This window comes from Lithobates pipiens, unplaced genomic scaffold (genome assembly GCF_037356315.1).
Source record: "Lithobates pipiens isolate NorthernLeopardFrog02 unplaced genomic scaffold, aLitPip1_a1.2 Scaffold_19, whole genome shotgun sequence".
NCBI classification, from domain to species: domain Eukaryota; kingdom Metazoa; phylum Chordata; class Amphibia; order Anura; family Ranidae; genus Lithobates; species Lithobates pipiens.
Genome location: NW_027507764.1, coordinates 270169038 through 270193616, shown reverse-complemented (window position 1 = coordinate 270193616; position 24579 = coordinate 270169038).

Sequence of the window (24579 nt, the reverse complement as noted above, 5' to 3'; positions counted from 1 at the left end):
ACGGTCTGTGTTCGCGAAACGTCCCGTCGGAAGTTCATCCATCACTATTCTTGGGATGCCAGCTTGTTGGTCCACCTCTGAAGAGCCCTCCCCTGATCGCTTACACAGGCTGCGGTGCCCCTCCAAGTTGAGAGCACACCCGAACGCCTTGAATCCTCCCTCAGTTACTGCGCCTCGGACCAGCTGGTTCCGAGACTCGGGAACAGATGGATCCTTCCCCAGACCATGCAGGTCTAATAGGGCTAGTCAAACTGACCATGTTGCGGGGCAACACACGCTCCCATGACCGGGACCCCTCGCGGGGCTACCCCGGTCCGGATTCAGGAACAGCTCTGGCCTAACGAACGAACCTCGAACACGTGACTCCAGCCTCTTAAGTATCCTTCCCCAGACTCCTCAGTGGGGCCAGACTCACCCACTGATTGGCTCCGAGGAACGCTGATACCTAAAGCGTCCAACCAGGCTTGGTTATGGCCCTGTCATGTGCATCTAACTGTACACATGACCAGGCAGAACCCTAACACAGCCCAGCCAAACTGAGGCCAAAGTTAAACCTGCACAATCAACCCTCAGAACCCCTTTACTGTTCTGAGGAAAAAACTAAATTTGCACGTAGCGGACACCTTTGACAAAGTGTTGCCGCTACATGTAAAAGAAATTCTAGTGGCTGATTAACTGCTAGACTGCTTTTACAAGCAGTGGGAGGGAATGTCAACCATTGCCCACCCCCTCCCGTCACCTTCCTTTGTTTTCTCTGGCTCTCCTGTGATAAGGCAGCCGGTGATTCCGCCAGCTGACCATAGAGCTGATCAAAGATCGGAATGGCTCCAATCTTCTCTATGGCCTAAGAAACCGGAAGCTACGAGCATTTCATGACTTCGGTTTTGCCAAATATAAACAGCGCCATTGAGAAATTGGGAAAGCATCTTATCACACCGATCTTGGTAAGTAAGAGTAAGTAGGATACCACATGTGTAGGACCTTTTGGGAGCCCACCCGCGTACAGGAGCCCGAAACCAAGCACCCCCTTCAGGCTTTCTAATGGCGTAAAATTGTGATTTTACTACTCACTACCTATCACAGTTTCGGAGGCCCTGAAATATCAAAATAGCACAAACCCCTCCCCCCCCCCAAATGACCCCATTTTGGAAAGTAGACACCCCAAGCTATTTTCTGAAAGGCATGGTGAGTATTTTGCAGATCTCATTTGTTTTGTAAAATGTATTTTCTTTTTCTTTTTTCAATTTTCAAAACTTTGTGACAAAAAGCGAGATCAAAAAATACTTAACATGCCTCTCAGCAAATAGCTTGGAGTGTTTACTTTCCAAAATAGAAGAAGGTCACAGGAAGCTGTATTGGGTACTACCCAAGACCCACCATCTGGATCTAAACTTAAGAAAAAATCTGCATTATTTCTGAATAAGAATATTTCGATTTTTCTGAAGTTGGTCAATGGAGAGATCGACAAACTTCACGTCCAATCCTCTAGACCAACAAACATCAGCATATTAGAAAAACAGGCTTTAAAATCTTTAAGCAATAATACTATTACAATCAAGCCGGCAAACAAAGGGGGCAACATTGTCCTTATGCACAATACCCAGTATGTTGCCATGTGTTCCAAAATTCTAAAAAACAAGAATTGGTATAGAAGGATAACTAAAAACATTGTTGAAAATTTAAATTTAGAGTACGGTACTAACATCTAGTTGACCAGGCTTATTCCAATAAGGTGATCAACAAAACTACATGCAAATATATCAGAACCAGTTTACCTAAAGTACCTTTTATTCATTGCCCAAAATCCATAAAGACGCACAAAATCCTACAGGTAGACCAATCATATCAGACAGGAGGTCCATTCGTAAGAATGCCAGTCGGCTCATTGATGAGTAGGGATGAGCCGAACACCCCCCGGTTCGGTTCGCACTAGAACTTTTGAACGGACAGAAAATTTTTGCGAACTTTAGAACCCCATTGAGGTTATAGGACTCGAACGTTCGAAATAAAAAGTGCTAATTTTAATGGCTAATATGCAAGATATTGTCTTAAAAAGGGTTTGGGGACTGGGCTCCTGCCCCAGAGGACATGGGTCAATGCCTAAATTTTTTTTTAAAACTGCAGTTTTTCGGGAGCACTGATTTTAATGATGATTAAAGTGAAAAAAAGTGAAATATTCCTTTAAATATCATGCCTGGGGGGTGTCTATAGTATGCCTGTGAAGTTCCACGTGTTTCCCGTGTTTAGAACAGTCCCTGCACAAAATTACATTTAACGGAAATAACATCATTTAAAACTGCTTGCGGTTTTAATGTTATATCTGGTTCCTGCAATATGGTTGAAAATCATTGAGAAAAATGGCATGGGTAGCCCCCCTGTCCATTACCAGCCCCTTTGGGTCTTGTATGGATATTAAGGGGAACCCCGTACCAAAATTCAAAAAGGAAAGGCGCGGGGCCCCCAGGCCCTATATATTCAGAACAGCAGTATACAGGTGGTTCAAACAAGACAGGGACTGTGTAGGTTTGTTTTGTTAAGTATAATCTGTTTGTAATTTTGAACTGGTACATTTTTAAGATGTAGCTCCAGTCCAAAAATCTATTTTTATCCTCTTTTGAAAAGCATAGGGAAGGGTTATCACCCCTGTATAATTTTTTGGTCCGTCCGTCTTTTTTCATCTCACTTCCTGTTGTCTCCTTCCATTTGCAAGTAGGAGATGTTTGTAAGTTGGATGTTTGAAAGTAGGGGCCTGCCCTATAGGCTCTGCAGAAATGGGGGCCTAAGGTGTTGGTGTTGCCACAACACTGTAAGCCCTCAAAGTGACCCTTGGTGGGTGCTGGAGCACCCTGCTGTGGACGATGATATCAAGAATTGTAATTACATGCCATTGTTGAACAGTGGTATAAAAATTGGGCCTTTGGTGGTTGTGGTGGTGGTGCTGGTGCCACAACACTATAAATCCTCAGTTACTCTCGGTGGGCGCAGAAACGGGCCCTGCTGTGAAATATTATATCACAAATTGTAATTACATGCCCCTGTTAAACAGAGGCTGAAAAAATGGGCCTTAGGCACTGTTTGCTGGTGCCAAGACACTGCAACCTCTCCCAGATACTCTAGTTGGAGTGCAGGAATGAGCCCTGCTGCAAATCATTGCATCAAACATTGTAATTGCATGCCCCTGTTAAACAGGAGCTGAAAAATTGGGCCTTAGGCACTGGTGCTGGTGCTACGACACTGCAACCTCTCCCATATACTCTAGGTGGAGTGCAAGAATGAGCCCTGCTGCAAAGCATTGCATCAAAAATTGTATTACATGCCCCTGTTAAACAAAAAAATTGGGCCTTAGGCACTGGTGCCATGACACTGCAACCTCTCCCATATACTCTATTTGGAGTGCAGGAATGAGCCCTGCTGCAAAGCATTGCATCAAAAATTGTAACAAGTGAGCTTAAGGTCATTTCCACAGACAGATGCTTATCACTCACCAGTTCCAGATCCCACCTAGCTGCTGCAAGTATGCTCAAAATACATAAAAAAAAACACACCATAGTGCAGTATCCTTGATAACATAATTTAATATGGCTCATGGCTGATCTCTCTCAGGGTGAAGACATTTAGAAACTTTGAAAACTTTCCCTAAGCTGAAGGCATTCTCTGACAAGAGGCTTCAGTAATTTTTTAGACGCATCTGCCTCCTGTATTTTCGCTGATGCATGCAGGCTGCTGCACCCTCATAATTCTTGGATGCAGGTACTATTGACAGACCCACACAGAAAGAGAAATACACATCTCTCTATACCACACAGGCAGAGCATTGGGATGTGGACAGGTCTAGAGCATAGGAGAACTGATCACTCACCACGTGACATACCTCCCAACTAGCTGGTCCTTTCATGTTGGTCTACTGCACTATACAGATTGTTCTCCTTTTTTGCAAGGCTCTGATGAAGAGGGAAATTTCCCCGAAATGCGTCAGCCCACTTAGAATATTTGCCCTTGCATGGGCATGTTTAACTTTTAAACTTTTAATGTGTATATTCTGTAACCCAGCTTTTATGAAAACGTAGGAACTTTTTTATGGTTTTATATATGCATTTGTTTACTTTGCACATTAATAAATTGTATTGTCTTGATCATAGCGGTTGATCATGCACCTTCCTCCTCTTTTTTTCCATTCAGCCTTCTTCAGACCACCCCAGGTCAGTTTAGGCAGCGGAGCACACACACGATCAACTTCCACATTAATTTTAAATTTTAAATTTTTCTTTACCCCTCCCCCTTTTTTTTTTGCAAAAAAGCCCTACCATGGCATATCAATAATGCCTTCAGGAGCGCGGGAGAAATTCTTCCTTTGTCTACCTTGTTATTCATCCATTGAGAGCGCATGAGCCAGGGGTGTCAAATGCCCCAGTGACACTTAAAGAAAAATCTCCTAAATGGTTCACCTTTAGGAGATACTTACTGTACCTATGATAGGCTTACCTGTAAAGTAAAGTAAAAAGAAGCCTTTACTACCACTTTAAATCATATTTTCAAAGTGCCTAAAACTTCTGCACAGTACTGTATAATATTTTGAGAAAACTGATAATATTTGCATCTATTTTGGGAGCAAGGTCTCTGGAAATCATGCAAATTATATTAACAAACCTAAAGAGGAGTCCCACCTAAAAAAAAAAAAAAAATCAGCAACTATAAATACTAATATGGCATCTTAGGTAAGGGAAACAGGCAGTTAAGCCTTGCAGCTTAACAGCCAGTTTCCTACTGTGCATGCGCGAGCCGCGCTGTACATTGTGAATGGTCCTGTAGTCTACTTAGATCAGTGATGTGTCCCAAGATAATGCTGGGGAAGAACAGGGCAGGCGAACTTCCAGCTCAGATTGCCGTGGCGCATTTGACAAGAAGAGGGAGTGGGTACCTGTCAAATTTGGCCCTTTTTGGGGAGGAGGGGATGCAAACAAGATGAACTTCCCCTTTTGAGTGAAGTACCACTTTAAGCTTAGGCTGCCAATAGACCGAGCGATTTTCTTTCCTGCAACCATTGGCTGACACAGACAGTGTTACAGGGGAATCCGTTCCACAGAGCCATTGTGTTCTGCCGGCTGGGGGACAAGCCACAAGCAATAACAGCTGCTAGCAATAATCACACATAAAATCCGACAGGTTGGTTATATCCAAGTTAATTGATCAATTAATTTGGGTACATTCAGCCTGCACATACATAGTAGGAATCTCTGCCATTTCCAGCTTGACCGCCCGAGATTCAAACCATCTATGGAAGGCTTTACTTAGCCCCCTCCTTAATAAATTCACAAAGATAAGGTAAAAGAAAAAGGGTATTTAGAAAGTGACAGAAGAGTGAAAAATGTGTTTTAGAAAGTAATAGAAATGTGTAGCAAAAACTGAGGTGCTCTTATCTGGGAATCACACATGGAAACATTAGCACAGTAATAGAAAAATTCCTAGGTGTTTTGCTCCCCATCTTATAGTTTTAACATGCATTATTTCACAGAGAAACATATACTGCATTTGAGTGGAACTAAAGTTCAGCTTTTTAAAACAGCAGGAAGGCTTTTTGTTGCAAAAGAGACATGCAATGGAAGGAAATAATTTATCTAGTCTTCTCTGTGTGCTTGTAGAATGTAAGCTTCCATATGGTGTGATCCAAAAAATCATATCTATATGTGACAGAATGACTTCACTCCATGGCATGTGTGGGAGTGACATCCTGCTGTGCCAGCCAATGAGTCTGACAAGCACCTGGCACCTGGCACCCAGAAGAAACACAGACAAAGGACATTGGACAATTGAATGGAAGCAAATATGAGGGAAATTAGCTCTACTTTGAAGCAGCGTGATAATTTTGAATGTGCTGCCAGAGCTTAACAGCTTTACAGGAGTGGACTAGTTGTGCTCTCCTATGACCAATGCTGTATCCTGGCCTAGGCCAACAAGGGGGGCAGCATAGGCAAAGTCCCCACCAGCTTGCGCTACACTGGTTAGTGTAGCGCCAGTCTTGTGGGGTGGACTGGGCTGAGAGGCAGATTAGTCTAGCGCCCCATAAAGCGGCCGCACTGCTTCCAGTATGCGGGTGGTCAGCATTCTGCAACTGTGGGGGGGGGGGGAGGGGGAGGAGCGTCACTGTGCTATATGTTTTCTGCTGCACCATTGGTATGGTTATATCTTCTAATGCTGCGTACACACGACCAGACTTTGACGGACTTGGTCCGACGGACTGGAATCCATCGGACAGTTCGATCGCGTGTGGGCTCCAGCAGACTTTTTCTTCCCAAAAGTCTGGCGGACCTAGAAATAAAACTTGCTTCAAATCTTTCCGACGGACTGGAGTCCTGACAAAAAATCTGGAAAGTTGGGGAAAAAATAAGTTTTTTATTTTTTTTTGCACAAAGTTGTCACTAAAAGATATATTGCTCAAACATACCATGGGCATATGTGGAATGACACCCCAAAATACATTTTGCTGCTTCTCCTGAGTACGGGGATGCCACATGTGTGAGACTTTTTGGGAGCCTAGCTATGTACGGGACCCTGAAACCCAATCACCACCTTCAGGCTTTCTAAGGGCGTAAAATGGTGATTTCACTTCCTCACTACCTATCACACAGGGCACCATCTGTTAAGGCTAATTTGCCTACCTCACTTATATACTTACCTATACATAAAATAAGTGATTAAAAACCTTTTATCGTCCATCTCCTCCATATACTTAGTCAGCGTAAAATACCAGGACTCTTGCTCTCCCTAGATATTTATAAAGCGTTTGATTCACTCTCCTGGGACTACCTTTATTTTGTTCTAACCAAATGGGGATTTGGTCCACATTTTCTGCAATGGATCCAGGCCCTCTATTCCGCACCGTTGGCGTTGGTAAAATATGCGGGCTTCCTTTCTGACCCTTTACCGATACTCCGGGGGACTAGACAGGGATGCCCCCTGTCCCCGGCACTGTTTATCCTGGCATTGGAGCCGCTGGCGGCAGCGATCAGGGCCAATAGTGATATTTCGGGAACCCCTTACGCGGGCACTCAATACAAAGTGAACCTATTTGTGGACGACGCCCTTTTGACTATATCAAACCCGCTCATCTCCCTGCCCAACCTGCAACTAGTATTAGACCGATTTTCAGCCTTCTCAGGTCTTCAAATGAACCCCTCCAAAACCACAGCGCTGAATGTTAACCTCCCTCTGGAACTGGTACAGCGACTTCAGGACCATTTTCCTTACCGTTGGGCATCCCACTCGATTGACTATTTAGGTGTCAAATTGACGCCATCTTACTCTTCCCTTTTCTCGGCCAATTATTATCCCCTGTTATGAATGGTGTCCACCCTTATGCAAGCCTGACAATTTCCCACACTCTCATGGGTAGGGAGGATCTCAGCGGCGAAGATGAGGATCCTTCCCAAAGTCCTTTATTATTTTCGCACTTTGTCCGGGTACACGCTTTTTTCCTCCGACTCCTACAGAATAGGATCCTCCAATTTATATGGGCGCGCAAATGCCCCAGGGTACCTAGAGCGACCCTTTATACCCATAGGTTCCGGGGAGGCTTGGGGGTCCCCAATATCTCTAAATACTACACAGCGGCCCAGATCTCCCCGTTGACTATGCTTCATGCAACCACGGATGTTCCTCTGTGGGTGCTCCTGGAGGTGCCTGGCTGTGACCCGTGTTCACTTCAGGCACTCCTCTGGCTCCCCAGGAATCTGCGCCCTACCTCCCTGAGCCCCATGCTGCTACATGGTCTGCAGGTGTGGGACTCGGTTCGCTTTTCCAACAATCTGATGTCCCCCTTCCTACCCCTAATCCCCATCACCCATAACCCTCTTTTCCCACCGGGTCTGGTGGAGCCCCAGGCATTCTCCTGGTGGCCTTCGCATGGCTACCCACAAGTCCAAAATTTTCTTTCCTCACGTTCATTCCCCTCCTGGGAGAGTATCCAGGAAACACAAGGGGCGCCGGCTACAGAGCATTATCACTTTATCCAATTAAAGCACTGGATTGCAACATTGCGCCGCATGTCCACCTATCCCTTCCAAAAAACTTTTTTTGAACATACATGCCATCACGACCCAGGGTCCCCAGGCCTTATTTTGGCCAGTTATGCCTCCCTGAATGGTCGCCCGCCATAGGCACCCCTCTCTTATATGACTCAATGGGAAAAGGACCTTCAGGCCCCAGTAGACCCAGAGGACTGGAACAGGGCCTGGAAAACGGTCGCCAAATGCTCGTTCAACACAAATACCCTAGAGGCCACATATAAAGTAATGTTCCGATGGTATTGGGTACCTGCCCGCACAGCTCGGGCATTCCCTGGGAGTACTGACAGATGCTTCCGCAATTGTGGACAGCGAGGTGATGTTATGCACACATGGTGGGCTTGCCCAAGGTTGGTGGGGTTCTGGTCTAGGGTTTTTGGCTTGTTGCAGACATTCTTTCACCTAACGATCCGAAGGGACGCTAAGCTAGCTCTCCTACATTGCCCGGTTTCTGGCTTGTGAGGCCCTCAACAGAAGCTGGCTACCTATCTATTTATAGCGGCCAAGCGGACCATTGCCCAAGCCTGGAAGTCACAACGGGTAGATTTTTAAGGGGTTAAGACCCGCATGACTGCTATGTTACTTCAGGAACGTATGTCCAGTATTGTCCATGATTCTCATGCTAAATTTCTAAAAATCTGGGAGCCGTGGATCTCCTATGAGTTCCACGCGCTCCAAGCGGCATGCCTGGGCTTGTTTTAATTTCTCTTGGCGGGGCATCCACGCCCAAGCTTCCCCCCCTCCTTTCCTCCCCCTCTCTTCTCTTTACCCTTCCTTCTTCTGTTCCCTATCTCTCTTTACTCTCCTTTGTAATCTCTCCCATTGCTAATAAATACTGCTGCCATCCGTGGATGGGGGGTAGTGGGAAAAGGGCTCACCCTCCGCAAACAACAAGAGAACAAGTTGTTTGGTACTGGAACTAGTCTCGATATCATCCCCTACTAATTTCCCTTCCTTATCTTGTGTTTATTAGAAGTATAATGTGATGGTTTGCCCTTTGGTTTTGTATTCATGTTTTGTGGCCCCTGTGAGGGCACTCAAGGAGCAGATTGTAATCTCTTGTTTATTTCTGTTTATTCAAATTTTCAATAAACATATTGAAACAGAAAAACCTTTTATTTATATGAATCAAACCATGAAATTAAGAACGAATGATAAATGTGCGAAAAGGATAACGATCTAATTTATTTAAACATACTATAGTACAGAAAATAAACGTTAGAGAGTACCCCATAGGATGTGGAGGATACAACCTTAAAAACAACGATGTTACCAAATATTGCTATAATGGTCATACACATCCTTTCAAGAGATTAATATTATATTAAGGCAAAGTCCTATGGTAGAAAGGGTTACAGAAAAGAAAAGAGACATAATAATATTAATACAGACACAGTATCTAGTGTTTCCCTACGTTACCATTTTTGCAAAGGGGGGGAGGGGGGGCACACAGGGATGAATAGAGATAAGGAAAATACAGTACATTACATAGGAATCTTACGTGTCCAGTCCATGAGAGCTTAAGTGAGAGAGATTTATCATCTCTAGGGACTGGTTTTATGTGGTTAGAAAACCTCATGCCTACCAATAAGAACTCAGGGCACCTCATTGGATCAAAGTTGCCTCCAATTCTGATTGATTATAATTTCAAGCCCAGTTAAGCATCAAACTTCTGGTGCCTTTCTGTCTATATGTGTTGAGCAACTTCCTTTGATCCCCAACCCTGCCAGTTCCGACATTAGACCTGTTTAATTATCTCTTGAATTACAACCGTCAGCCCTCTTTGATACAACATAAATTAGCATTTCAAGGACTTGTGGCACAGGACGAGGCACTATATCTGAAATGGCCATCTCTATGAACAATAGGCTAACTTAGTTTCTATGCAGACAGCAGACCAACATTTTTGTATTCTAGTATACATGTTACACATATATATATATATATATATATATATATATATATATACATATATATATGCCCAAAACGGGGCATAGTAAGTTAATTAGAAAGTCCTCACAATGGCTCCCTTGGAGCACCTTGGCTCCCAAAAAGTCTCACACATGTGGTATTCCCGTAATCAGGAGAAGCAGCATAATGTATTTTGGGGTATAATTTCACATATGCCCATGGCATGTTTGAGCAATAGATATTTAATGACAACTTTGTGCAAAAAAAAATTAAAAATTATATTCCCGCAACTTGTGACAAAATATAAAATATTCCATGGACTCAGTATGCCTCTCATCAAATAGCTTGGGGTATCTACTTTCCAAAATGGGGTCATTTTGGGGAGGTTTGTGCTATCTTGGCATTTTATGACCTTAAAAACTGTGATAGGTAGTGAGGAGTGAAATCAAAAATTTACACCCTTAGAAATCCTGAAGACGGTGAGTGATTTAGTGGGTCCTGTATGCGGCTAGGCTCCCAAAAAGTCTCACACATGAGGTGTCCCCGTACTCAGGAGAAGCAGCAGAATGCATTTTGGGGTGTAATTCCGCATATAACCATGCAATGCTTGAACAATATATCATTTAGTGACAACTTTGTGCAAAAAAGAGAAAAAGTGTAATTTTCACTAAACTTGTGACAAAATATAAAATATTCCATGGACTCAACATGCCTATCAGCAAATAGCTTGGAGTGTCTACTTTTCAAAAAGGGGTTATTTGGGGGGGGGGGGGGGGGGGGGTTACTGTCCTGGTGCACAACATTTAGAAGCTTATGTCAAACATCACCCACTCTTCTAACCACTTGAAGACAAAGCCCTTTCTGACCCCTTTTTTCATGAAAAAATATAGATTTTTTTTGTTGCAAGAAGATTACTTTGAACCACCTAACATTATATTTAAAAAAAAAAGAAAAGGCCTTACAGATTAAAATGGTGGGTGTTGCATTTTTTTTTTCACACAGTATTTGCGCAGCGATTTTTCAAATGCAATTTTTTTGGGAAAAAAACACTTTTTTAAATTTTAATGCACTAAAAGGCACTACATAAACGTTTGATGAAATAAAAAACATGATCTTATTGTGAGTACATGGATACCAAATACAACATGCTTAAAATTGCGCACAAACGTGCAGCGGCGACAAACTACATACATTTTTAAAAGTCTTTAAAGCCTTTACAGGTTACCATTTTAAATTTACAGAGGAGGTCTACTGCTAAAATTATTGCCCTCGATCTGACCTTCGCGGTGATACCTCACATGCATGGTTGCTGTTTACATATGACACCAGACTGACGTTTGCGTTCGCCTTTGTGCGTGGGCACGGGGGGACAGGGGAGCTTTTTTTAAAAAATTATTTATTTTGCTTTTTTATTATATTTTTAAACTGTTCCTTTAATTTATTTATTTTTTTAACATTTTTATTGTTATCTCAGGGAATGTAAATACCCCCTATGATAGCAATAGGTAGTGACAGGTACTCTTTTTTGAAAAAAATGGGGTTTATTAGACCCTAGATCTCTCCTCTGCCCTCAAAGCATCTGACCATACAAAGATCAGTGTGATAAAATGCTTTGTCAATTTCTCAATGGTGTTTATATCTGACGAAAGTCATAAAATGCTCATAGCTTCTGGGTTTCTTAGGCCATAGAGATGATTGGAGCCATTCTGGTCTCTGATCAGCTCTATGGTCAACTGGCGGAACCATTCTTAGGTTCCCTGTTGGGACAGGAGAGCCAGAGAAAAACATGGAAGATGGTGGGGGGTAGTATGTTCCCTCCCACTGCTTATAAAAGCAGTCTAGAGGCTAATTAGCCGTTAGGATTGTTTTTACATGAAAGCTGACCATACCAGTATGCTGCTGGTCCTTGTTGGGCATACACTGTAATGTTCTTTTTTTCATGCAGCCTGTGGGCTGAACGAAAAAAAGAGATTGATTGGTGGGTATGCCCACCCTTCATCCACCCACTTCTAATGATGGGCATAGGTGCGCCATTTTTTTTAACTGTGGTGGTGAAATCACCTCCGACAGCGCTGGAGTCACGGCTCTACGTATCGTGGGAGCAAACGATGTTGCTGTCAAGATAAATAAACCCGTGCTGCAGCCGAATGGCGTACCTGCTAAGCAAATGATGGTAAATAATAAAACAAAGTAACATTACAGTATAACAGTAGGCCCCTTTCACACTGGGGCACTTTGCAGGCGCTACATCGCAAAAAATAGCGCCCTGAAAGATTTGCTGCTGTGTCTCCAGTGTGAAAGCCCAGAGGGCTTTCACACTGGAGTGGTGCGCTGGTAAGACGGTAAAAAAAGTCCTGCTAGCAGCATCTTTGGAGCAGTGAAGGAGCGGTGTATTCACTTCTCCTTCACCATTCCTGACCATTGAAATCAATGGGGCAGCGCGGCTATACCGATGGCATAGCGCTGCTGCAGCAGCGCTTTGCGGTGGCTTTAAACCTTTCTTGGCCGCTAACAGGGAGGTAAAACCGTCCTGCTAGCTGCCGAATACCGCCACTAAAATGACAGCAAAGTGCCGCTAAAAATAGCGCTGTTTTACCACCGACGCCACTCCAGCCCCAGTGTAAAAGGGGCATTAGACTTACCATACCTGCAAAGCAAATACAATAAAACATAGTAAAAATAAAACATTGCAATCTGTGCCTAAAAAAATATATGCCGAAGCATAGGGGCAATCCGCCCCTAATGTTAGGAGCAAATAGCTCCTCCACCCTTGCCCCCATGCTTCGGCATATATGCTCTTTCTTTTAACCATGATGCTAAAATCACCTTCAACAGCGCTGGAGTCATGGCTTTATGTATTGTGGGAGCAAACGATGTTGCTGTCAAGATAAATAAACCCATGCTGCAGCTGAATGGCATACCTGCTAAGCAAATAATGGTTAACAATAAAATTAACATTACAGTATAACATACCATACCTGCAAAGCAAATACAATAAAACATAGTAAAAATAAAACAGAGAGAGTACGATTTAGAACAATAGTGAGCGAACAGTAGAGCTGACAGTAGAGAGCGAACAATAGCGAGAGGGAGAAGAAAAATACAACCACAACTATTTTTGGCTTTTTTATTTATTTATTTATTTTTTGTTTTTGTGTGTGTGTTTTTTTTTTTTGCACTTTTTTCACTTTTATAAAAACTGTAAAAAATAACTGTAAACTGAATGGATTAGGTTCTCCCAAAATGTTATAGCCTTCACATCTTTCGAGACCCCGAGACCCTGTGTACATGTGGCTAGGACTGTATGGTGCTGTACTCTACGTTAATACTCAGCTAGTGCGTGGTAATGTCTGAAACAGTCACCAATGCAAAGACCAGGTTGGTCAGGACAGGAGGGACAATAATAGCGGGTGTCACGCCTATATCCACGCTTTCTACAGACACAACATCTTCTTTGGGGGTTTCTTTGGGTAGGGGTACCAGAGAAGACATGCGGAAAATGCCTCTCATGCAGCTGGCTTACTGCATTTGCATTGGGAAGTTGGGCCAAAGCACCATCTGGTAACAAAAGGGCTCTGATGATCTTTTCCTGGAATTTAAGGAAGGATCCAGTTCATCCTGAAGCTTTGTATAGTACAAAAACATTCAGCAAAGCTATTGAAATAAATAAACACTTTTTTGTACCAGCGTCTGGCTTTATGGGCAATTAGGTATGGCGTCAACAAATGGTCGTTGAGGTCCGCCTCTCCGATATTAAGGTTATATTTGTGGACACAGAGGGGTTTCTCCACAACACCAGTTGCCGTAGGAATTTGGACCATCATGTCTGCGTGAAGGGAGGACAGAATGAAAGCATTCTTATTATGCCTCCACTTCACAGCGAGCAAATTATTACATCTCAAGCAGGCCCTCTCCCCCAGCCCAAGATGGGAATCTACAAGCCGCTGTGGAAAGCCTTGGAGATTAGATTGCACGGTGCCACATTTGATGAACAAGTGACTAAAAAGTGGTGCGCTTGTGTAATAATTGTCCACATACAAGTGGTACCCCTTTCTGAATAAGGGTGGCACCAAGTCCCACACAATCTTACCAGCGCTCTACCTCCCTGTGTAGTCTGGGAAGTTGTCTGGCTCCACGTGGTTATCTTTTCCCTTGTAAACCATAAAACTATATGTATAGCCTGTGGCTCTGTCACAGAGCTTATACATCTTGACCCCGTATCTGGCACGCCTGCTGGGAAGATACTGTTTGAATGACAAGGGGCCAGGAAACGTCATAAGGACCTCATTAACGCAGACAACTTAATGGAAAGTAAACAAAGCTGCAAAACATTGGTTGAAGTGGTTTACGAGAGGCCGAATTTTGTAGAGCCGATCAAATTCAGGGTCACCCTGAGGGCAACATAGTTCATTATCGTTGAATAGGGATGGGCAAACAATATGCGGTGTTCAGGGAAAATTCTAAACACAGTTTAAGTCTATGGGACACAATAAAAATGAAATATTCCTTTAAATATCGTGCCTGGAGGGTGTCTATAGCATGCCTGTAAAGTAGCACAGTTTTCCGGTGTTTACAACAGTACCACAGCAAAATTAAATTTCTAAAGGAAAAATTGTCATTTAAAACTGCCCGCGGCTGTAATCAATTGTTGGGTCTTGTCAATATAAATAAAACTCATTGAAAAAAAAGAGCATGGGATCCCCCCCAGTCCATTACCAGGCCCTTTGAGTTTGGGGTGAATATTAAGGGGAACCCCCGAACCAACATTTTAAAAAAAATTGCACAGAGGTCCCCCTAAAATCCATACCAGGCCCTACGGGTCTGATATGCAAATTAAGGGGAACCCTGCGCCAACATTTTTAAAAAAATGGTGTAGGGGTCCCCCCAAAAATCCATACCAGACCCTTATCCGAGCACACAATCTGGCAGGTCACAGGAAAAGATGGGGGGATGAGAGAGGGCTCCGCCTGAATCGTACCAGGCCACATGCCATTAACAATGGGAGGGTACTTTGGGGTAGCTCCTCAAAGCACCTTGTCCCCATGTTGATGCAGACAAGGACCTCATACCCACATCCCTTGCCTGGTAGTTGTGAGGGTCTGCGGGTGGGGGGCTTGTCAGATTCTCGAAGCCCCCTTTAACAAGGGGACACCCAGATCCCGCCCCCCCGTGTGAAATGGTAACAAGTACATTGTACCCATACCATTTCATCACTTTTCTTCTATCACTCCGCCAACAGACCAAATAAAAAAAAAACACCACCGAACCACCTCCGTGGGAGGCTCCCGCCCTCTGACGCGTTCTCGCAGGTGACAGTTCTTATATAACTGAGGGCGGGGGCCACATGGTGATTTACCCGGGTTACCCCCACACGGGGACTAATACTGGCTCTATGCTCCATATGAGGGACCTGTGGTTCTTGCACCTCAACGAAAGCAGAATAATGGGGTCAGGTACGCCTTACCTTGGCAGGGACCACAACTGCGTCGTCAAAGCTATCAGGGTGCCACTGATGTCTACAGGTTCATATTCTGAGCCTGAATCTGACAGTTGAGTAACATCCTCTTTACGATCTGTCATGCTCAGAAACGTGTAGGCCTCTTCACTACTGTATCTTTGATTTGACATTTTGTTCTCTACATTTACTGGTACAGTAGTGAGACTCACAAGAAAAAAAGCACCTGACTGTCAGTGACTGATTCAAAAGCTACCAAAAAACTGTTATGCCACGTAAACATGAGCAGAATGTCCAACACAAAAAAGTCAGACGGAAGCTTTTCATTGTACATTCTGTGTATGCCTCATCTGACTATTTTTACAAAAATTCTGATGGACCTAGAAATAGAACATGTTTTAAATATTTCTGATGGAACCAATTCCTATCGGGAAAACCACTCGTCTGTATGCTGTTCCGATGAATCAAAAACGGCGCATGCTCTGAAGCAAGTACGAGACAGAAGCTATTGGCTACTGGCTATTGAACTTCCTTTTTCTAGTCCCGTCATACATGCTGTATGTCACCGTGTTCTTAACGATCGTACTTTGGTGTGATCGTGTGTATGCACAACAGTTTCAGTGGAACTCCATTGGAAAAACCTTCAGAGTTTATTCCGAGGGGAAAACCAGTTGTGTGTACACGACATTAGAGTTCGCAAGGATCAGGCCTGACTCTGCGAACACTGCAGTTATGTGTGTTGTGTTTTGTAAGTGACAGTGATTGATTGATACTGCACTTGGGTGGGCTGGGCGGAGGGGCTAAACACAGGTACTAGCAGGTATCTGGGCTGATCCAGCTAAAACTGCATTTTTGGGAACTAAAACTAAACTAAGTGTATATATAAAAATGGGCTTCCCTCGCGCTATCAAAGTGAAAAATATCTGAATGTGGTATGTCGGTTAGATTGCTGCTAGACCAAAAGTGTATACCATGCACTTGAACAACAATAAATAAAAAAGGTGATCAGCGCAAACTATATACCAAATATTACTACAAAGATGGAAAATCCTTGTTTGATATGTATTCTACTTCATAGATAGAGTGCAATAAAGCAATAATTATATCAATACTATTGGTGAATCCTAATGCAAATTGCTGCTGTGCATGCAATTATTTAGCTGATGTGCAAAACTGCTACTGTGCAAACGACATAAATAAATTATTCACTGTGCATGCGATTATTTAGCTGCTGTGCAAAACTGCTACTGTTCAACCTACATAAATAAATTATTCGCTGTGCATGTGATTATTTAGCTGCTGTGCAAAATGTTACTGTGCAAACTATGCAAACAAATTATTTGCTGTGCATGCGATTATTTAGCTGCTGTGCAAACTGCTACTGTGCATATTACGCAAACAAATCTTTTGCTGTGCATGCAATAATTTAGCTGCTGTGCAAAATGCTACTGTACAAACGACACAAATAAATTATTTGTTGTGCATGCGATTATTTAGCTGCTGCGAAAACTGCTACTATGCAAACTAGCTAAGCTGCATCACCCTTGACACTTATACAATGATCACAGGTGACAGGGGTAATCAAGGGGTTAAACCTTTATTAGGGGGTCTATTAGGTTAGGAGGTCCCTACACCTATCTGGGCCTAAGACTAATTACCCTAACGCTGATTTTTGTCACTAATGACACCAGTATAGAAATAAAAAAAAATCTGAATGCTGTACTGGGTGACACAGTGACAGGTGGTGAAGGGGTTAACTGGGGGGGGGGGGGTGAATTGTGTGCCTATGTGACCTGGTGTCAATGTAGTGTTCTTGCAACTCACTTTTAGATGTTATCTCTCCTCGGTCTGGAATGGAAAAGACCGACAGGAGGACAGATGACATCACTTCCCCTGTCAGTGTTTACAGTTACACGACAGGGGAAGGATCTCATTCATCTCGATCACCAGGTTCAGGCCAGCTTTCATTGGCCTGGGCCTGGAGATTGATCGGTTCTGTATTGAATCCGATCATCAGCAGTCGCATGCCAGACGTAACATAACGGTGATTCGCCTGCCGTACCATTCTGCCGCACGCAGTACAACTGCGGCAGCTGCTCAGGAACAGGTTAAAGAGCAAGGGGAGTAGCTTTGACGGGAAGGGGTGGGTCATATTTAAATTAGGGGGTGCACGAATTTAGTCAGGCCTAGGACAACGAAAAACCTAAATACCCTACTGCCTATGACCCATATTCAGCTGGCATCACTCAATTGGTCCACACTCTGGAGAGATCCTAACTTGGGATCCTCTCATATACTTACACAGGCAGCTCGCTCAGTCTCTCTGTGAGTTGCTAGGAGACTGAGGTAGCCGCTTCTTCCCCCTCCACAATCCATTGCCTCTGCTCACTGAAGACAGAGAACTGAGTGATCAGAGGTTGCGAGGGGGGGACAAATGCAGCATTGGGCCAATGTGACATCCACCTAGCTGAGTAGGAATCTTTGTTTTACTTAAATTCTGAACTTCTCTTTTAGGAGCCTAGTTTACACAGGGACAGCTTCAAAGTCTCCCGACTCTGAAGCCACCCTTCACAGTACGACTTCAGTGCAGATGCAAAACGACTTCTGTATAGAAGTCAATGTAAGCCGATCTGAAGTCACCCCAAAATAGTACAGGAACCTTTTTCTAAGTTGGAGCGACTTGAGTCCCTCTTATTAGAATAGTTCCCTTGTACAGAATGGAGCGCAACTTGTCAGGCGGCTAAGTCGCTTGACAAGTTGACCCTGCGTGAACCGGGTCTAAGATGTGTGAATTGTGGAGCTCTGCAGTTCAGATGTGTACCTTGCAGTACACTGTGTTGTTGTAATGTCTGGTAAAATGCACCATTTATTGTTTATTACCCCAAAACATAGGCCCATTTACTTAGATGTCTGTTTACTTGTATAATGTAAGCTTCCATAAGGTGTGATCCACAAAATCATATCTATACTATTATGCAAATACCAATGAATATAAAAGGAAAAAAAAATAAAAAATCAGAAATGAAAGTGGATCAAAGTTCCGGTAGTTCTTGTTACATGAAGTTCAGGAAAAAATCCTATTGCAATAAGTGGCATCACAAATTGATAATATGCTGTCTATGAACAACAGTGACAAAAACTGTTCTTTTAGTACAACATAATAATATATTCTTTAGGAACTTACAAATTATGTAACTATCTAAAGAATATTGTTGTTATTATTTACATTCTATCCTTTTCTGACTTGCTTTGATGCATTCTCTGATAATAAATGAAAACTCAACTGTGAAGATAAAAATGTCAAATCCACTTGGACATTATGTGACTAAGAACTAAGATCTTCTTTGAGTTTTTATGTTCAGGCTGACAACTACCTAAGGGGGCACTAGGCAAGGATCAAAGATTCTACTAATGAAAATTACTAGAGATAATCACTTTTGAACACCAATAGAGTTTCATCTGTTAACCCCAAATGACTATCCTGAATATATGCTTTCAGTCCTCCATGAGATACTTTGATCATGCCATGATCAAATAATTATGTTAGATTGATAAAATCACCAAATGTTCCCTATGGTCTTAAGATGCAGGTGTAACGTTTTTTTTCCTATGTGATTTCCTTACAGAGTGATGTGAGAGACCCTCGCAAATTACTTTGCATCAACTCTGTTGTAAATTGAATCTCTGAGCTCTTTGCATGCCTTCACTTAAGATGAAAAGAAAAACACAGGAAGAAAGATGCATATTTTCTCTGTACATGTCTTTATTTGGTAGCAAAAGGAAGTACAGAAAGCAGCATGGAATTTTTTCCCTGCATGTCGCACTATTTGGGGAAAAAAAATCTAAGCACAGAAAGCAGCTTGTGTGTTCTTTATTGACACCATTATGTCATATAATAGTGAAATATTAGTACATTGCACAGAGAGTCTAACCAACGAGACCATTTCCATCTCATTTGGGTGTTGTAGGGGGGCTGAGTGACCTTTAGTGACCTTTAATAAATCATTAATAATGCAAAAGCGATAAAAGAACAGAAATTTAAACAGCACAAACGTAGCACTAACCAACGAGACCAGGTTCCTGCCATTTCATTGTTGTGGGGGGCTAGGTGATGTCATAGTCTGGAAAAAACAATTGCTAATATCGTAAAAATAAAAGCAGCACAAATGTAATTTTTTACGGCACAAAGACCCCTTTCACACTGCCAGCGTTTTTCAGGCAGAACAGTGCTAAAAATAGCGCCTGTATAGCGCCTGAAAAAAGTGGCTCCATTCACTCCAGTGTGAAAGCCCAAGTGCTTTCACACTGGAGCGGTGCGCTGGTAGGACGTCAGAAAAAGTCCTGGCAGCAGCTTTTTTGGAGCTGTGAACTCATCGCTCCTCCACCACTCCTCCACCACTGCTCCCCATTGAAATCAATGGGGCAGCGCTGTGATACCGCCGGCAAAACACCGCTTACATACGCATCTCCCCATTCTGCCTCTCCTCGCCGCAATCGTGGGCCGCTGGCAAACATCGAGTTTGCGGAAACTGCAGGCACACTCCCTTGCGTGTGCACATGCCCGACAGGCGACAAATTTAAAGGGACATACAGGTACGCCCATTTGCCTGCCTGTGCCATTCTGCTGACGTATATGTGTGTGCAGCAGTCGGCAAATTGTTAAGTAACGCATAGCATGCCATTACATGGGTACAAGCTTCCTCGGTCCAAAGACAAGGACATTGGTTCAATCCAAATGCGATGATAGGAGAAAAACCTTTTATCCGACCAGTTTCAATACAATAGAACTTCTTCCAGGGCATAGGTGTCTCTTCTTGTCATCTCTATAAATACATCCGGTAAATACAGCTTCGCTGTCATCTCCTTCACTATATGGCTCTCTAATACAACCACACCTCAACCTGAGTCTTCATGAATTCATCACAAAAACAAACTTCCTCCACCTGTGCATGCCAATCCCATCTCAAACTGAGCATGCTCCACAGAGAAAGCCAGCACCTGGCAGGAAGTAGGAAGGCTGTGTCTCCCAACCAAGAAAACATGCCATTTGTTGGGAATGTTTCCATACACTATTCCTTAGATTAGAGATCCGAGCGGGCTTGAACAGCACCGCACGTAGTATGCAAATATAAATCAATGTACATGATCCAGGACAATAGCTATTATTTAATACAATGGATATGGATATCAGAATAAAAATCAATAAAAATACTATATATAAAATAAGAAAGCAGGTTCAGGAGTTTAACCCATATGGAACATAACTTTTCAAAAGTCAAATCCATTTTTTTTCAATTTCTGACAGTTCCCTCACTTTTAAATTACCTCTTCAGTGAGAGGTGAAACTCTCTATACCTATAAAGATGGTTCCAGTCCAGATTCCTATTGTGCACTAAATCATAGTCAATTAATAAAGCCTATTTTTAGGGATTTTACCTATTGGCGTTTATCTTTATATTACCACATCCCACCGGACATCTTGTTTCAGGACCAGAAGAGCACCACTGCTGGATGATTCCTCTTGTTCTTTGATGTGGAACAGCAAGCGTGGATGGAACATATAAGATACACAAGCCTTATTTGACCCCCCTAATAGGTGGTCAATATGCTCTGGTAAGAGTACATCTTTTATTATGCTGGTGGTTATCACAAGGTGGAGGACTTAAATGAAGATTCATTTGTGCACTTTTTATCAAAGTGAAGGCATTACACTGATGTCAGTTGAAAGACACATGGACTCATTGTTTTACATTTATATTTACATTTTTGTTTAGTGCAGCACTTTTGCTTTACATTCATTATATATGTGATCCTATCTCACATTAGAGGTGCTGCTATACACAAGTTCAATATGTTTACACAAGCGCAGTTTACTTTCGTTTTCACATAGCATGTAGTGTCATGTCAATTTCTTGATTTTAACATGGCTGGGGGTCCTGTTCAAAATGGGGCCTTGTACCACTGACTAAATATTTTGAACATAGAGTTTACAAAAAGTACAACTTTTATTTATTGATTTTAAAATGGCTGGTGGGGGTCCTGTTCAAAATGTGGCATTTAACCACTTCAGCCCCAAAGGATTTGGCTGCTCAATGACCAGAGCACTTTTTACAATTTGGCACTGCGCTGCTTTAACTGGTAATTGCGCGGTCATGCAATGCTCTACCCAAACTAAATTTGTGTTCTTTTTTTCCCACAAATAGAGCTTTCTTTTGATGGTATGTGGTTGGCTTTGCAATTTTTATTTTTTGTGATATAAATGGAAAAAGACCGAACGTTTTGAAAAAAAAAAATTATATTTCTAACTTTTGTTTGTTTTTTAGTCATACATTTAGGCCAAAGTGTATTCAGCCACATGTCTTTGGTAAAAAAATAAAAAAAAAATGTTAATAAGCGTATATTTATTGGTTTGTGCAAAAGTTATAGCATCTACAAACTAAGATATATTTTCTGGAATTTACGCAGCTTTTAGTTTATAACTGCCTGTCTCATTTCTTGAGGTGTTAAAATGGCAGGGCAGTACAACCCACCACCCCCCCATTTTGGAAATTAGACACCCCAAGGAAATTGCTGAGAGGTATGTTGAGCCCATTGAATATTTTAGTTTTTGTCACACGAGATTGAAAAATGACCAAAAAAAATTACACAAAGTTGTCACTAAATGATATATTGCTCACACGTGGCATGGCTATATGTGGAATTACACCTCAAAATACATTCTGCTGCTTCTCCTGAGCATGGGGATACCTCATGTATGAGACTTTTTGGGAGCCTAGCCGCGCACAGGACCCCAAAAAACAAACACCGCCTTCAACCTCAGTTGTTGGGCGGCACAGTGGTGTAGTGGTTAGCACTCTCACCTAGCAGTAAAAAGGGTCGCTGGTTCAAATCCCAATCACGACACTACCTGCCTGGAGTTTGCATGTTCTCCCTGTGCCTGCGTGGGTTTTCTCCGGGTACTCCGGTTTCCTCCCACACTCCAAAGACATGCAGGTAGGTTAATTGGCTTCTATCCAAAATTGGCCCTAGTATATGAATAGGGACCTTGGATTGTGGGCTCCTTGAGGGTAGGGACCAATGTGAGTGTGCAATGTACTGGGAAAGGGACAATTGTAGACACTTAGGTTGAACTGGATGGACTGGTGTCTTTATTCAACCTTACTAACTATGTAACCCATTCACCTGTGAAAAAAAGTAAAAAAAAAAAAAAAACACAACACACAAGGGTTAAAATTGTTTATTGCACAGCTCCGGGGGTCTTCTTCAGTCTTCGGGGGTTTTCTCGACGGACTCCTCCGCTATCTTCTGCTCTTTTGCTAGCTCTTTCACTAGCGGAGGAGCCTGGCTTTCTTCTTGGCCGCCGCCACCCTCTTCTTCCGACTTTGGGGGTCTTGTCCCCCTCTTCAGGGGTCTTGTCCCCCTCTTCAGTTCTTCTTGCCGGGCCACTGCGCCTTCTTCTAGCTCTTTTACAAGCAGTGGCCCTGTCTTCTGTCACCATCGCCGTCTCCTGTTCTTCTGTTCTTCTCTTCTGGAGATGTTGCCTCGTCGCTGTCTCTGGTCACAATGACAGGCACGCGGCGTGCAGTGACTTATATAGGGACATCTCCGGATGATGTCCCCACCCATTATGATGTCACAGTCCCAGAGGATGCTGGGACTGGTAATTGAATTTAGGGGAACCCCACATTTTTTTTTTTATCAATGAATGAATTGTCGGCTCCCATAATACAGAGAACACTCATTGAGTGTTCTCTGTATTACGGGAGCCGACAATTCATTATAGCTGCAAGTGATTTTAAAAGACTTTTTTTCCTGCAAAAATGACACTTTGTGCAGGGACAGTTCTAAGTACGGGAAACATGCGTCCCTTTACAGGCATACTATAGACACCCCCCAGGTACGAAATTTAAAGGAATATGACACTTTTATTGTTTCACTTTAATCATTATTAAAATCACTGCTCCTGAAAAAAACGTCAGTTTTTAAAACTTTTTTTTGCATTGATCCATGTCCCCTGGGGCAGGACCCAGGTCCCCAAATACTTTTTGGGACAGTAACTTGCATATTAGCCTTTAAAATTAGCACTTCAGATTTTGAACGTTCGAGACCCATAGACTTTAATAGGGTTCTAAAATTCACACAAGGTTTAGGTCTGTTTGCAGGTTCTGGTGCGAACCAAACCGGGGGGGGGGGGGGGGGTGTTCGGCTCATCCTTACTTGAGAAGCATATGCAGACAGGCAGAGGGTGGAACTTGTACCCAATATGATAACTTCCTTACACTGAACACCGTCCCACTTCCTCCTCAGAGCATACACACATTGAATAGGCAGTACACTAACAGATATAATGCAGCAGTGTTATACAGTACATATACAGTGGTGTGAAAAAGTGTTTGCCCCCTTCCTCATTTCCTTTTCCTTTGCATGTTTGTCACACTTAAGTGTTTCGGAACATCAAACCAATTTAAACAATAGTCAAGGACAACACAAGTAAACACAAAATGCAATTTGTAAATGAAGGTGTTTATTATTAAAGGTGAAAAAAAATCCAAACCATCATGGCCCTGTGTGAAAAAGTGATTGCCCCCCTTGTTAAAACATACTATAACTGTGGTTGTCCACACCTGAGTTCAATTTCTCTAGCCACACCCAGGCCTGATTATTGCCACACCTGTTCACAATCAAGGCATCACTTAAATAGGAGCTGCTTGACACAGTAAGGTCCACCAGAAGATCCTTAAAAGCTACACATCATGCCAAGACCCAAAGAATTTCAGGAACAATTGAGAAAGAAAGTAATTGAGATCTATCAGTCTGGAAAGGGTTATAAAGCCATTTCCAAAGCTTTGGGAATCCAGCGAACCACAGTGAGAGCCATTATCCACAAATGGCGAAGACATGGAACAGTGGTGAACCTTCCCAGGAGTGGCCGGCCGCCCCAAATTACCCCAAGAGCGCAGCGACGACTCATCCAAGAGGTCACAAAAGACCCCACAACAACGTCCAAGGAACTGCAGGCCTCACTTGCCTCAGTTAAGGTCAGCGTTCATGCCTCCACCATCAGGAAAAGACTGGGCAAAAATGGCCTGCATGGCAGAGTTCCAAGGAGAAAACCACTGCTGAGCAAAAAGAACATCAAAGCTCGTCTCAATT